Genomic DNA, 14,296 nt, shown 5'->3' on the forward strand with positions numbered 1-14,296 from the left:
ATTTTTTTGTGTGTGTCATTAGAGACCATAAACTTGAATTCCACAGTTATGCAGATGACACAGAATTAATTATCTCAGTTAAGCTGATGATGATAACACCCTATTTTCTCTGACATCTGGTATGGCTGCAATAAACAAATGGATGAGCAATAATTTCCTAAAACTAAATGAGGATAAAACTGAAAAACTTTGATTGGTCCCAAAGCCAAAAGAGATAAACTTCTTGATAAACTTCTTGATAAACTTGGCTCCATCTCTAATTTCAGAAGTAACTAACCTAGGTGTTAGGTTTGATTCAGATTTGAATTTTAAATCCCTCATAAAATTTGCTAATGTTCTCTTTTGCTAATGTAAATGCAAAAGAGAGGGCATACAACAAAGCAAAAATTAGCAGGAAGATAGAGGATTGGGAAGCATTTAAAAACCTACAAAGAGCAATTAAAAGAATCATTAGGAGGGAAAAGATGAAATATGAAAGCAAACTAGCAAACAATATCATTCTTCTTGGACTGCAAAAGCAAGTGTTTAAGGATTTATTGAGTATTTAAAAATCTGGTGGTGGAGGGGAAAAACCTGTTCCTGAATCACTGAGTGAGGGTCTTCAGATTCCTATACCTTTGCCCTGATAGTAGTAATGAGAAGAATTTGAACTTTGATTTGGAAAAATTCTGGAAATATTTGACTTCTCACCTCTGAAGAGAGAAAAGAGTTTTATTTCAGGCTAGTTTGTGAGACTTCATCTGGAGTCCTGTGTACATTTTTGTTTTTTGTATTTAAACAAGTCTAATAGAGCACTGCAAATTAGGAAAGTTTTATGAAATCCTTCTCTCAAAGGGCAGTGAACCTCTGGGATTGTTTTCTCCTGAGGGTGGTGAATCATTAGATATGTTTAAAGTAGAAATAGATAAATGTCTGGAAGACTAAAAAAATTGAGGATAATGGGGAACTGGCAGTGAAGAGTAAGATAGCAGTGAGTTCAGTCACAGTAGCTTCTCTGGGCCTAGCTAACACTGTAATTGTTTGTCTTTTACATCATATTTACAATCGCAAGACACTGCTGAAGATTACGAATATCACCTACTGCAGGTCTACTGCAGCAGTGAGTTGCTCAATAGCCGTGAAGCTGGGCTCGTTGCGTACCGTGCCGTCACAAGCTACAGCCACCCAAGGAGGAAGGCTTCAGAGGCAGTGCACAGAGGTGGTGGCGCGCTCCACAAATAGTGCAAAGGATTGTCTTGGACATTGTTCTTGTGATCACAGAGACCCTGTTGGACAATAGTAATGAAGAATGCACCAAGTCTGGCTCACTGGTTCATTGGTGAGACCGGCAGCAAGGAAGCTGCGTGGACCAGACCCTCATGACATGGTGTCACCTGTTACAGCCGCCCAGGGAAGGATGCGCTAGCGACCATGTGGGACGAGAGCAGAGGCACAGCGGGTGTGCTGGGTTGGGAGCTGGCCCCTCCCATCATTGCTTCTTCCCAGTGTGCACTTGGTGGAGGCTGGACTGTACTCAGGCCATGACACTCAGGGACATGGGTCATAGTATTTTTCATGTGACCGTATATTTCTCTGCTGTCATAGCTAAATGTGCTATGTGTGCTCTGTGTGACTGTTTGTACTGTTTTTTGTACCTCGGCCCCAGAGGAACACTGCTTCGTTTGGCTGCATTCATGTGTATGATTGAATGACAATTAAACTTGGACTTGAGGTCAGCACAGATCAGCCATCGTAAAGCTGAATAGTGGGGCAGGCTTGATGGGCTGAGTGGCCATCTACTGCACCAATTTCCTTGTCTTCTTGAGATACCAGGCGTGGAAAGGTTGTCCCATGGCCAGCAGTTGTAAAGGTGGGGCGTATATCTGCTGGGGTTAGAACAGAGCCGGGGACATGATTGTGTTGATGGGATTCTGCCCGAAACATAACAGGCAAATCCCTCCCCATCATCGCTGGTATCTACAGGAGGTAGTGCCTCAAGAAGGTAACAACAAATCCCTCACCTCCAAACTCGTTAAGAAACTAATTTTCAAACAAACGAGACTTATTCCTGATGAGAGTGTGGAGCTTCCACCAGACACAGTAAATACATGTCATGGCAGATTGCGCTGTTTGACTTCATAGCAACATCACAGAAACTAGACTCGCCCCCTACGGACTCTGTCTACACTTCTCACTGCTTCAGTAAAGCAGCCAACATAATCAAAGGCCTCATCCACCCCCAACACTCTCACTTCTCCATCCCACCTCGTCTGGCAGAAGATACAAATGCCTGAAAGAATATACCACCAGGCTCAAGAACAGCTTCTATCCCACCCTTACCACATTCAGATTTATTTATCACATGTACATCGAAATGTACACTGACATTAGGAGCAGCATGTTCTACTTCCTGAGGAGATTGAGGTGAGTGAGGTGCCCCCACCTCATTCTAACCGATGTACCACCAGGCTCAATAACAGCTTCTATCCCACCCTTACCACATTCAGATTCAGATCCAGACTTATTTATCACACGTACATCGGAATGTACGCTGACATTGGGAGCACCAAGTTCCACTTCCTGAGGAGACTGAGGTGAGCGAGGCGCCCCCACCTCATTCTAACCAATTTTTACAGAAGCACCATCGAGAGTGTCCTCACCATCTGGTATGGGAATGACAAGGCTCTCTACAAAGGATTGCAAGGACTGCTAAGAGGATCACTGGGGCCTGTCTTCCACCATCAGAGATATTTATCAGGAGCGCTGCATACGCAGGGCCCTTAGCATTGTCGATGATCCCTCCCATCCATCCCACAACCTCTTTGACCCGCTACCATCAGCCAGGAGTGTAGATTAAGACAAGAACTGTTAGGGTGGGTTGGAAATAGCTTCTTCCCAAGACCATAGGACTGCTAAACTACTTGCCACCACCTGGGTCTCAACATTTATGAAGCGCCAGTAGTGTTTATTGTTTACTTTTCAACTTTCATAAATGCACCTGATTATTTGTTAATTTATTTGTGTAAATACTATTTTATGTGTTGTGTGTGTGAGTTATATGTACTGTGTTGTGCACTTTGGTCCAGAGGAACATTGTTTTATTTGGTAGTGTACGCATGTGCAGCTGGATGACAATACACTAAACTTCAACTTGAAGCATACAGTGAAATACATCATTTGCATTAACAACCATTATATACAAGGACTTGTTGAGGGCCGCCTACAAGAGCTGCCGCACACTCTGGCGCCGATACAGAACGCCCACAGTGCTCAGCAGAATAACACAAGCAGCAACAATGACAACAAAACTAAACAAGACAACAGCAGCCGTGCAAGTCACTTTCCCACCTCCCACATACCCACACAGACAAGCCTCCAGCCACAGGTCAGACCTCTTCTGGGCCTCCAGTCCTCGGCCCAGGAGTCTCAGACTCACACATATTGGGCCTCCAACGGATTTCACCCCAGGACTTGCTGATAACGAGCTTGACCTTCAGATCTAGACTCAGGATTTGCCGATTATGACTTTGGCGTTCAATCCTCAACTTCTGGACTCCCACAGACCTGCTCCTCATGGCACCTTCAGCCTTTGATGAGCACAGCTCACCATGCTCTGCACTTCTCCGGACTTCACCAACATCTGGGTATTGATCCAAGGTCTCACCAATCACAGGTTTGACTTTCAGGCCTAGTCTTCCAGACTCACATGGATGTCCGTAGAGCAAGGCTGTGGTTGCAATACCACTCAACCAGCTGACCTATCTCACTATTCCTTCCTTCCTTCCTTGTGGCCTTAACTCCTGGTGGAGTCGTCGGGGCGCTGTCATGACAAGCTTTGCACCAGTCTGTTCCATCTGTCGCGGTTGTGCGCCAGAGCCTGGGTCACCGCAGGTGTTTTCCCTGTCCATTCTTTAATGTTGTCCATCTATCTTTTCCTCCGTCTACCTCTCCTCCTTTTCTCCTCCACAGTTCCTTGTCTTTGCAAGGTCACTCGATCTTGTTACGTGGCCATACCATCTCAGCTTTCTTTTCTTCACCGTTGTGAGAAGGTCTTCATGGGGGCCAATGTGGTGCTGGGTGGTCTTGCAGACCTGCTCGTTTGTAATTTGGTCCAAGTATGAGATGCCCAAGATGTTGTGATAGCATCTCATTTCCAATGCCTGTATAGCTGTGCTGTGAGGGTCCATGTCTCACATGCGTACAGGAAGATGGAGAATACCAGTGCACGCAGGAGTCTGATCTTGTACTTCATGGTGATGTTGCTGTCCCTCCATATTGTCTTGAGTTTGGATAGTGCAGTCATTGTCTGTGCCGTTCTTGCCAGAATTTCTGGTCTTGATCCTTCATCGCTGATGATTGCCCCCAGGTATTTGAACTGCTGCACTGTCTCAAGTTTCTGACCGTGGACTGAGATGTCTGTTGTGATGGCACCCTTGGCATTTGCCATGAGCTTGGTTTTCTGGGCACTTACTTTCATTCCAAACCTTGTGGAGGCTCTGTCAAGAGGGCTGACTAGGTTGGCCAGTTCGTCCTCTTTTCCTGCAAATCCATCAATGTCATCAGCAAATCTTAGGTTTGTGATGTTCCTCCCTCCGATGCTGACTGTGCCCACATGATCTTCAAGGGCAACACTCATGATTTGTTCCAGGAAGACGTTGACGAGAGTGGGGGAGAGGAGGCAGACCTGACGGATTCCTACAGAGGTATGGAACCACTCCCCATTGGTGCCCCGAGCGAGCACTGCACTGGTTGCCTTGGCGTAAAGCTGATGAATTGTATGAATCAGCTTCTGCCCCATGTTGAATTTCTTCATGGTGGCCCATAAGGCATCATGTCAGACTCTGTCAAACGCCTTCTTGAAGTCTATGAAGACATGGTACTCTCTGGTGCTGAAGGTGTTTCTCGCAGAGGGTGCAGAGGTTGAAACTCTGCTCAGTGGCGCTTCTGCCCTTACGGAAGCCTGCTTGTTCCTTGGCAATGATGTCTTCTGCCTGAGGTCTGTTCAAGATGATTCTGAGCATTACCTTGCTTACATGGCTGATCAAACTGATGGTACGGTAATTCTGGCAAAGTTGGAGATTGCCTTTATTGGGAAGCACAATGATCAGCAACTGAGTCCAAGGTGTTGGCCATTCACCTGTCTGCCAGATCTTATTGCAGATGGTGGTAAGCGTGTCTATCGTAGCCTCTCCTCCATGCTTCAGCAGTTCAGCAGGGATGTTATCAACTCCTGCTGACTTCCCACACTTACCGCTATTGTCCACCTCCAAATCACCACCTGAGATTTTGCCACCAACAGTTAGTTGATCAGCAAATTTATAGATGGCATTTTGCTGTGCCTAGCCACAGAGTCATGGGTGTAGAGAGAGTAGAGCAGTGGGCTAAGCACACATCCTTGGGTGCAGCAGAGCTGATTGTCAGTAAGGAGATGTTATTTCCAATCTGCACTGACTGTGGTTTCTTGATGAGGAAATCAAGGATCCAGTTGTGGATGGCATACAAAGCAGTTTTTTGCTCAGTACAGGCGACAATAATAAACCAATTAAATCCTTCCTTTATAGATAATACAGCCATGAATAGATCCAGTAAAAATTTTATCCATGGAGTGAATAGACGAAGAGGTTGGCATGGACATGGTGGATATGGTTTCTTTCCCAGATTCCGAAATCGGAAACTGGAAGGCATTGATTCGAGGTAAGGGTGCGGGAACTTGAGAGCAATATTCTCACCCAGAGGATCGTTTGTATATGGAATGAAGTACAGAAGGAAGTGGTTGAGACTTGGGCAGTAAATGGATAAGAAAGGCTTACAAAAATGTGAGCCAAATGTTTAGATGGGCTTATTGGTTAGCATAGGCTGGCTGGATTGGAAAGGCCGGATTCTGTGCTTATTGACTCCATGACTCTAAAGATCAGAACTGATTTGAAAAGGAAGGTGGATAAACATATGAGAGGGAAAGGAATAGAAGACAAGGTGGGGTATGGAATGGGGCAGGAGTGACGAGTGAGGAGAAAGTATGGAGGAACAGGGGTTTTTTGGGGTCCACATCCACAGATCCCTCAAAGTTGCAATTCAAGTCAACAGGGTGGTTCAGAAGGCATATAGTGTGTTGGCCTTCATTAATCAGGGAATTGAGTTCAAGAGCCAAGAGATAATGTTGCAGCTCTATAAACCTCTGGTTTGAGCAAGTAGGACTTCTCTTTGGAGCAACAGAGGATGAGAGGTGACTTGATAGAGGTATATAAGATTACGAGAGGCATAGAGAGAGTGGTCAGTCGGCACCTCTTCCCCAGAGTAGCAATTGCCAATAGCAGAGGACATCTGTTTAAGGCAGAGTTTCCCAACCTTTTTCAGCCAAATGCACCCTTAAAGTACTTTCATACTTGCCAAAGCCCCATTAATTTATCAAACCTTCATACTTGCCAACGCCCCTCTAAGGCACAATCTACTTTCCGGCAACCCCATACTGTAAAAACGTCTACAATATGCTAACATGATTTAAATTTTTATCTTTAAATCTAGCTTACACAGTACCCATGCATTGTACAGCAGCTTCAATATCAATGTGATCCTTGAGCTTGATGGTTTCTAGCAAGAATTGAAATATCTTGTTCAAGTTGTGTCAGCAAAAGCCTTAAGTCCCCACACGTTACAATGTCCAAGTGGTTTCTGTTTTATGTGAGTACGTGGTTCACTGCACTGAAGCTTTTTTCAGCAAGGTAGGAGGATGGAAATGAAGAGCAGTTTGGTTCTTCTCCAAAGACCACTAAACTTCGTATGACAGTGTAGAGACATACCACAAAAGGCAACATTTTTGAAAACATTTCTGCTTCTTCATTGTTCTGAATTTCGATAATTTCTTCCTACAAGCTCTCTTCCACCTTGCAAAAAAAAAGGGTTAATTACCCAGTCCACAATTTCCAGATCGTTCTAATCTTTGAATTGATTCTGAAAATCCTTCTTTAGTGACTGCGGGAGTAAGCAGTACGCTTTACTCTTGTAAGTCACCATCTAAGAAAGAGAGTGCATACTTCCCATGTAAGGAAACTGTGGGAACATTTTCCCAATGTTTACTTACATATTTCCAAATTGCAAAAGAACCTGGACACTGCACTTTTTACTTGAGTTAAACTGAAATTCTCACCCTACAGTTTCATATTTAGAATTTTGTCATTTTGTCATACAAATTGGCTAGGTATACCACATCTCCACGTAGAAGTTCAAACTTGTTTCTCATGCTCTTGTCAACTTTGAGTAAAAATTCAACAGCAGCATTAAAAAGATCAAAGAAATCTTTTAAGCAGTAGCCTTTTGACAGCCAGTGCACTTTAGTGTGAAGAAGCAAGCATTCAAACTCTTTGTCATTATCTTGGCATAACTGGAGAAATATTCTGCAATTTATTGAATGAGCTTTAATTTTGTTGATACTAGTTGTTACAAGAGTCATGCTTGAAAAAAGTTGCTGGCTGAGGTTTTTGGCTGCGAGATGTTGACAATGAATTACACAATGTATTACAAACAGACTTCGAATTTCTTTTTCATAAATGCCGCTAAATCAGCAAGGTGACCTGTCTTATATGGTGTTCCATCTGTTCCACAAGAAATAATGTTCCTAATCAGAATACTTTTATCCTCAATATATATTTTGAGCTCATTGTAGATTGATTCCCTTCTGAAATTTGTTTTTAACTTTTTACAAAAGAGGATCTCTTCATAAACTTTTCCATTTTTGATAAATGATACATATGCCATTAGCAATGCCTCATTGTCTCTCAGAGTGGACTCATCCAGTTGTATCCCAAGTTCTGTTTTTTGCAGCTCTGTGCATAGTTGATACTCAATGTCGTCACTCATTTCATCAATACAACGAGCTGCAGAGTTATTACTCAGTGGAATTGATTTTAAAATACTGGTATCCATTTTGAGAACAGTGGTGAGCATTTCAGATACAGCAAGCATTGCCAATCTTTCACCAATTGTATGAGATTTTCCACTTTGCTATCATTTTGGAAATGTTATAAGAAGCAATGAGACCACTATCAAGGTTATTTTTAGTTTTCTTGCCAAATGACTCAAGTGTACAATTCTTTTCGAATGCTTCCTTCATCTTCTGGAAGAGAGTAATACCATAAGTAGTCTTTTCAGGGTGTCTTTTATACAGGTACTCCTGCAATCTTGATGGTTCCAAGACTTCATTAGACAATGCAGAATTACGAATAAAACACATGGGCAGCACGGATCTGACAGGAAGAGAATAAAACCATACTCCAGGTATGTAACATTGTTATGATGCACTTTTTGTAGTTTCTGTTTCTTAGCAGATTTAGAATTCAAGGCTTCACTGCCATCAGACTCATAGAGATCATGCCATACGTATTTATCCAACATTAATGGGTCTAAATTAAAATTTAAAATTAACACAAACTGGGAATGCCTATTGGATGTTGACGACAGCAGTGAGTTGACATGGTCGGTCAAGTCTCATGCCTCACGTTAGGGTGTTGCTTACCACCTCCCCCCCAAGAATCTTGAACGCCCTCCCGACAACTTCTATTTCCCCCACTGCCTCGTTAGGACAAGTAACCGCCGCTGTTGGGAATCACTGATTTAAAGTAAGTAAAGAAAAGTTTATTGGAGGTGTCAGAGGTAACAAATAAACCCTTCCCAGGCTTCCATCTGGTACAAGTATCAACTTTAACCAACGTTTCAATTACAAACTCTGCCATCTTCATCAGGGATGATGCCTGGGCATGTCTAGTCTGGTGGTATTTATATCCTGTTGTCTGTCCCTCCTGATTGGTTAGTCCTCATCCAATCAGGTTTCCACTGTCCCACCCTGTTTACCGTCGAATCCAGTTCTTACTCGAGTGCAACCTTTAACTTTCTTAAAATTTTTTTCCTCTAGTTTTATTTCAATGGCTTCCTTCACCGGTGGGGGGGGGGGGGATCCCAAAAGCCACTAATGTGGCACAGTAGTTTTGTGTTGTCAAAGTGCATCCTATGGCCTTTGTGAATGCAATATTCTGCTACCACCAAATTCTCCATGTGTCCCAAATGGATACACTTCCTATGCTCCTTGATGGGGGTATGGCCGATATATGATATACAATATATGTGTCAGAGGTGGCTTTTTTTACTCATGGAGTGGTGACTGCCCAGAATGCACTGCCAGGGGTAGTGGTAGGGGCTGATGCTATACAGACATTTAAAAGACTCTTAGATAGGCACGCGGATGTAAGAATAATGGAGGGTCTGGGGTGTGGAGGAGTGAAGGGTTAGATTGCTCGTGGATTAAGTTTATATTTGTTGGCACAATGTTAGAGGCCAAAGAGCCCCTACTAGGTTCTAAAACACGGACAGAAACCAATTGCTCACCCTCTCATATGTTTTGAACATAGTCATCTCCTGGTCTATTGGCATCATTGCCCTCATCTGTCAGACTAGAAACTGCAAAACCAGGGTGGAAGACAGTTATCTTCAATCTCTCGCGGGCACTAAAGATTTTTTTAGACATTACACTTTCCAAAAAACTCTACATAAGGTGAAGGACTTCCACGTGGAAAGAAATTGAACCCATAAACACTGCCTCATTATTCATTTCTCTTTGTACTTTTTATTTAGCTTTGAATTTGTAGTCCTTTTTCACTGTGTCGCTGCTGTAAAACAGCAAATTTGGAGTCATCATTTCGATCGCTGTTCAATTCCAGCCGCTGCCTGTAAGAAGTGTTTTACCCTCTCCCGTGACCACATGTGCTTCCTCCGGGTGCCCCGGTTTCATCTCACCTTCCAAAGGCATGGGGTGGCATAGTAGAGGAGCTGTTAGCACAATGCTTTACAGTACAGGTGACCCAGGTTCACTTCCCACCCACTGGCTGTAGGGAGTTTCTACGTCTTCCTTGTGATCGCATGGGTTTCCTCCCACAGTCCAAGGGCATACCAGTTGGTAGGTTAATTGGTCATTGTAAATTGTTTGGTGATTAGGTTTGGATTAAATGGGGGCATTGCTGGGAGGCATGACTCAGCAGGCAGGAAGGGCCTATTCCACGCTGTATATCAAATTAAACAAGTAAAATGCTGTGTTGTTGACAACAATTACAGGTTGCTTCCACAACATAGTCGGACTAAGTTGTTCATTGACGCTAATGACACATTTCAACATATGTTTTACAGTACATGTGACTAAGCTAACCTTCTTCTATCTTTCCTGTGTACTGTAACTTAGTGATAATAAATTTGATTCTGATTTTGATTTGATTTGAACTCGTCTAGTCTGTTCAGCAACCACCAGCAACTGTTTGAAAGTGTGGACGAGTAAACCACAAATCCTTAACCTTTAAACTCGTTAGCAGAACTAACTTACAAACAATTGAGACTTGTTCCTTATGAGAGTGTGAGGTTTCCACCAGACACAGGTAAATAGGAGTCATGGGAGATTGCGCTGTCTGGCTGGAAGAATTGGGATTTGCTTCAGAGAAGCAAGTTAAAGATTAATGAGATTTAACAAAATGCAATGTGATGAATGCGTGGATACCAAAGATGACAAGTTGGTGCCTAAAGGCTTTCATTGACTCAGCTGCCCATTCACCAGCTCTGGTTATCAGCAGCTGTTAACTGAAGTCACTTACTTTAAATAGTCATGACTGTATTGGTCAATGCAAGGGGTGTGTGTTTGTGTGTGTGTGTGTGTGTGTGTGTGTGTGTGTGTGTGTGTCTGTGTGTGTATAGTAATGTCGTTTTAGGTGTAGTTTTGTGATCAGCGTTCTTGGCTTTAAATCAGAAGGCAATGGTGCTACAGCCCTACTCCAGACAAGCGGAGGCTAAGTCTGTTACTGAGGGGGCAGGCCCAGCCAGAAGCCCTGGCTCATGCAGAGCTGTGCTGTGCTCCCTACTAAAGGTCTGGAAGCTGACTTCAAGCCTGGAACCAGAACAGGTCTTAGAGCAGCCAGGAGAAACTTCATCTTAGGCATCAAGAGGACAAAGACTGCCTACACCCAGAAAAATTCAGGGGCATCTGTCCGATAACGATTCCCAACATACACGGCAGGCCATCAAGACTGATATTGACTGTATCGGTGACACCTCCCTGCTTCCGGATTTCAGTTCAGCATTCAACACTCTTGCTCCACACCCGTTTGTGAACAAACTCTCACTCCTCGGTCTGAATACATCACTGTGCAACTGGGTGTTGAACGTCCTGACCAACAGACCTCAGATAGTCAGGATGCAGAACCACTCCTTTCTCCACAATCATCCTCAACATGGGTGTCTCTCCCCCCAGGCTGTGTGCTGAGCCCATTACTATATATTCTGCTCACACATGAGTGCATGGCCAAACACTCGCGTCACTCATTGTAAGGTTTGCGAATGGCATGACAGTGGTGGGGCTCATCGCCAACAATGATGAGATGGCCCAGAGAGAGAAGCTGGAAGAGCTTGAGATCGGGTGCCAGGCAAATAACCTCTTCCTCAATGTCAACAAGACAAAGAGATGGTTATCGACTTCAGGAGAACTCGAACCACTCACACTCCTCTTCACATCAGCGGCACAGTAGTGGAACCTGCCAGCAGTTTCAAACTCTTGGGAGTGCACATCTCGCACCAACTCCTATGATCTCAGAACACATCCTACATGATCAGGGAAGCTCACCAACACCACACTTTTCTAAGGAGACTGAAAGGAGCTGGACTATGCACATCTAGACTCATGTCCTTCTACAGATATGCAGCAGACAACATTCTAACCTGCATGCCTCGACCTTCATGTCGGCCTCGCCTTCATTCGCCTCTTCATTGTGGTGATTGTTTACAGTTTTTCATAGAAAAAGTTTGATTAATAAATAAAACATTCAGTTGTATTTCTTAATCTATGAACCACCAGCAAGTTGTCACATTTTAAACGAGAAGGTTTGGGGCCCTGAATGAGAGAAGAGGTTTAGAAACATAGAAACATAGAAAACCCTCATCACAATACAGGCCCTTCAGCCCAACAACGCTGTGCCGAACATGTCCTTTTCCTAGAAATTCCCAAGGACCTCTATTTTTCTGAGCTGCATGTACCTGTCCAAGAGTCTCTTAAAAGACCCTATCGTTTCAGCCTCCATCACCGTCGCCAGCAGCCCATTCCACGCACTCACCATTCTGCGTAAAAAAAAACTTACCCCTGACATCTCCACTGTACCTACTTCCAAGCATCTTAAAACTGTGCCCTCTCATGTTAGCCATTTCAGCCCTGGGAAAAAGCCTTTGACTATCCACATGATCAATGCTTCTCATCATCTTATACACCTCTATCAGGTCACCTCTCATCCTCCGTCGCTCCAAGGAAAAAAGGCCGAGTTCAATCAACCTATTCTCATAAGGTATGCTCTCTAATCCAGGCAACACCCTTGTAAATCTCCTTGGCACCCTTTCTGTGGATTCCACATCCTTCCTGTAGTGAGGCAACCAGAACTGAGCATAGTGTTGCAAGTGGGGTCTGACCAGGGTCCTATATAGCTGCAACATTACCTCTCGGCTCCTAAACTCAATGCCATGATTGATGAAGGCCAATGCACCATATGCTTTTGTAACCACATAGTCAACCTGCATAGCTGCTTTGAGTGTCCGATGGACTCAGACCCCAAGATCCCTCTGATCCTCCACACTGCCAAGAGTCTTACCACTAATACTATACTCTGCCATCATATTTGACCTACCAAAATGAACCACCTCACACTTATCTGGCTTGAACGCCATCTGCCATTTCTCAGCCCAGTTTAGCATCCTATCAATGTCCTGCTGTAACCTCTGACAGCCCTCCACACTATCCACTACACCCCCAACCTTTGGGTCATCAGCAAATTTACTAACCCATCCCTCCATTTCCTCATCAAGATCATTTATAAAAATCACAAAGAGTAAGAGTCCCAGAACGGATCCCTGAGGCACATCACTGACCTCCATGCAGATTATGACCCATCTACAACCACTCTTTGCCTTCTGTGGGCAAACCAGTTCTGGATCCACAAAGCAATGTCCCCTTGGATCCTATGCATCCTCACTTTCTCAATAAGCCTTGCATGGGGTACCTTGTCAAATGCCTTGCTGAAATCCATATACACCACATCTACTGCTCTACCTTCATCAATGTGTTTAGTCACATCCTCAAAAAATTCAATCAGGCTCGTAAGGCACAACTTGCTTTTCACAAAGTCATGCTGACTATTTCTAATCATATTATGCCTCTCCAAATTTTCATAAATCCTGCTTCTCAGGATCTTCTCCATCAACTTACCAACCACTGAAGTAAGACTCACTAGTCTATAATTTCCTCGGCTATCTCTACTCCCTTTCTTGAATAATGGAACAACATCCACAATGCTCCAATCCTCCGGAACCTCTACCGTCCCCATTGATGATGCAAAGATCATCACCAGAGGCTCAGCAATCTCCTCCCTCAGCTCCCACAGTAGACTGGGGTGCATCCCATCCAGTCCCAGTGACTTAGCCAATTTGATGCTTTCCAAAAGCTCCTGCACATCCTCTTTCTTAATATCTATATACGCAAGCTTTTCAGTTTACTGTAAGTCATCCCTACAATCGCCAAGATCCTTTTCTGTAGTGAATACTGAAGCAAAATATTCATTAAGTACCTTTGCTATCTCCTCCAGTTCCCTGCGCACTTTTCCACTGTCACACTTGATTGGTCCAATTCTCTCACGTCTTGTAGAACATAGAACAGTACAGCACAGTACAGGCCCTTCGGCCCACCATGTTGTGCCGACCCTTAAACCCTGCCTCCCATATAACCCCCCACCTTAAATTCCTCCATATATCCGTCTAGTAGTTTCTTAAATTTCACTAGTGTATCTGCCTCCACCACTGACTCAGGCAGTGCATTCCACGCACCAACCACTCTCTGAGTAAAAAAAACTTCCTCTAATATCCCCCTTGAACTTCCTATCCCTTACCTTAAAGCCATGTCCTCATGTATTGAGCAGTGGTGCCCTGGGGAAGAGGCACTGGCTGTCCACTCTATCTATTCCTCTTAATATCTTGTATACCTCTATCATGTCTCCTCTCATCCTCCTTCTCTCCAGAGAGTAAAGCCCTAGCTCCCTTAATCTCTGATCATAATGCATACTTTCTAAACCAGGCAGCATCCTGGTAAATCTCCTCTGTACCCTTTCCAATGCTACTACATCCTTACTATAGTGAGGCGACCAGAACTGGACATAGTACTCCAAGTGTGGCCTAACCAGAGTTTTATAGAGCTGCATCATTACCCCGCGACTCTTAAACTCTATCCCTTGACTTATGAAAGCTAACACTCCATAAG

The sequence above is a fragment of the Mobula hypostoma genome, chromosome 1, assembly GCF_963921235.1.
Source record: "Mobula hypostoma chromosome 1, sMobHyp1.1, whole genome shotgun sequence".
NCBI lineage: Eukaryota > Metazoa > Chordata > Chondrichthyes > Myliobatiformes > Myliobatidae > Mobula > Mobula hypostoma.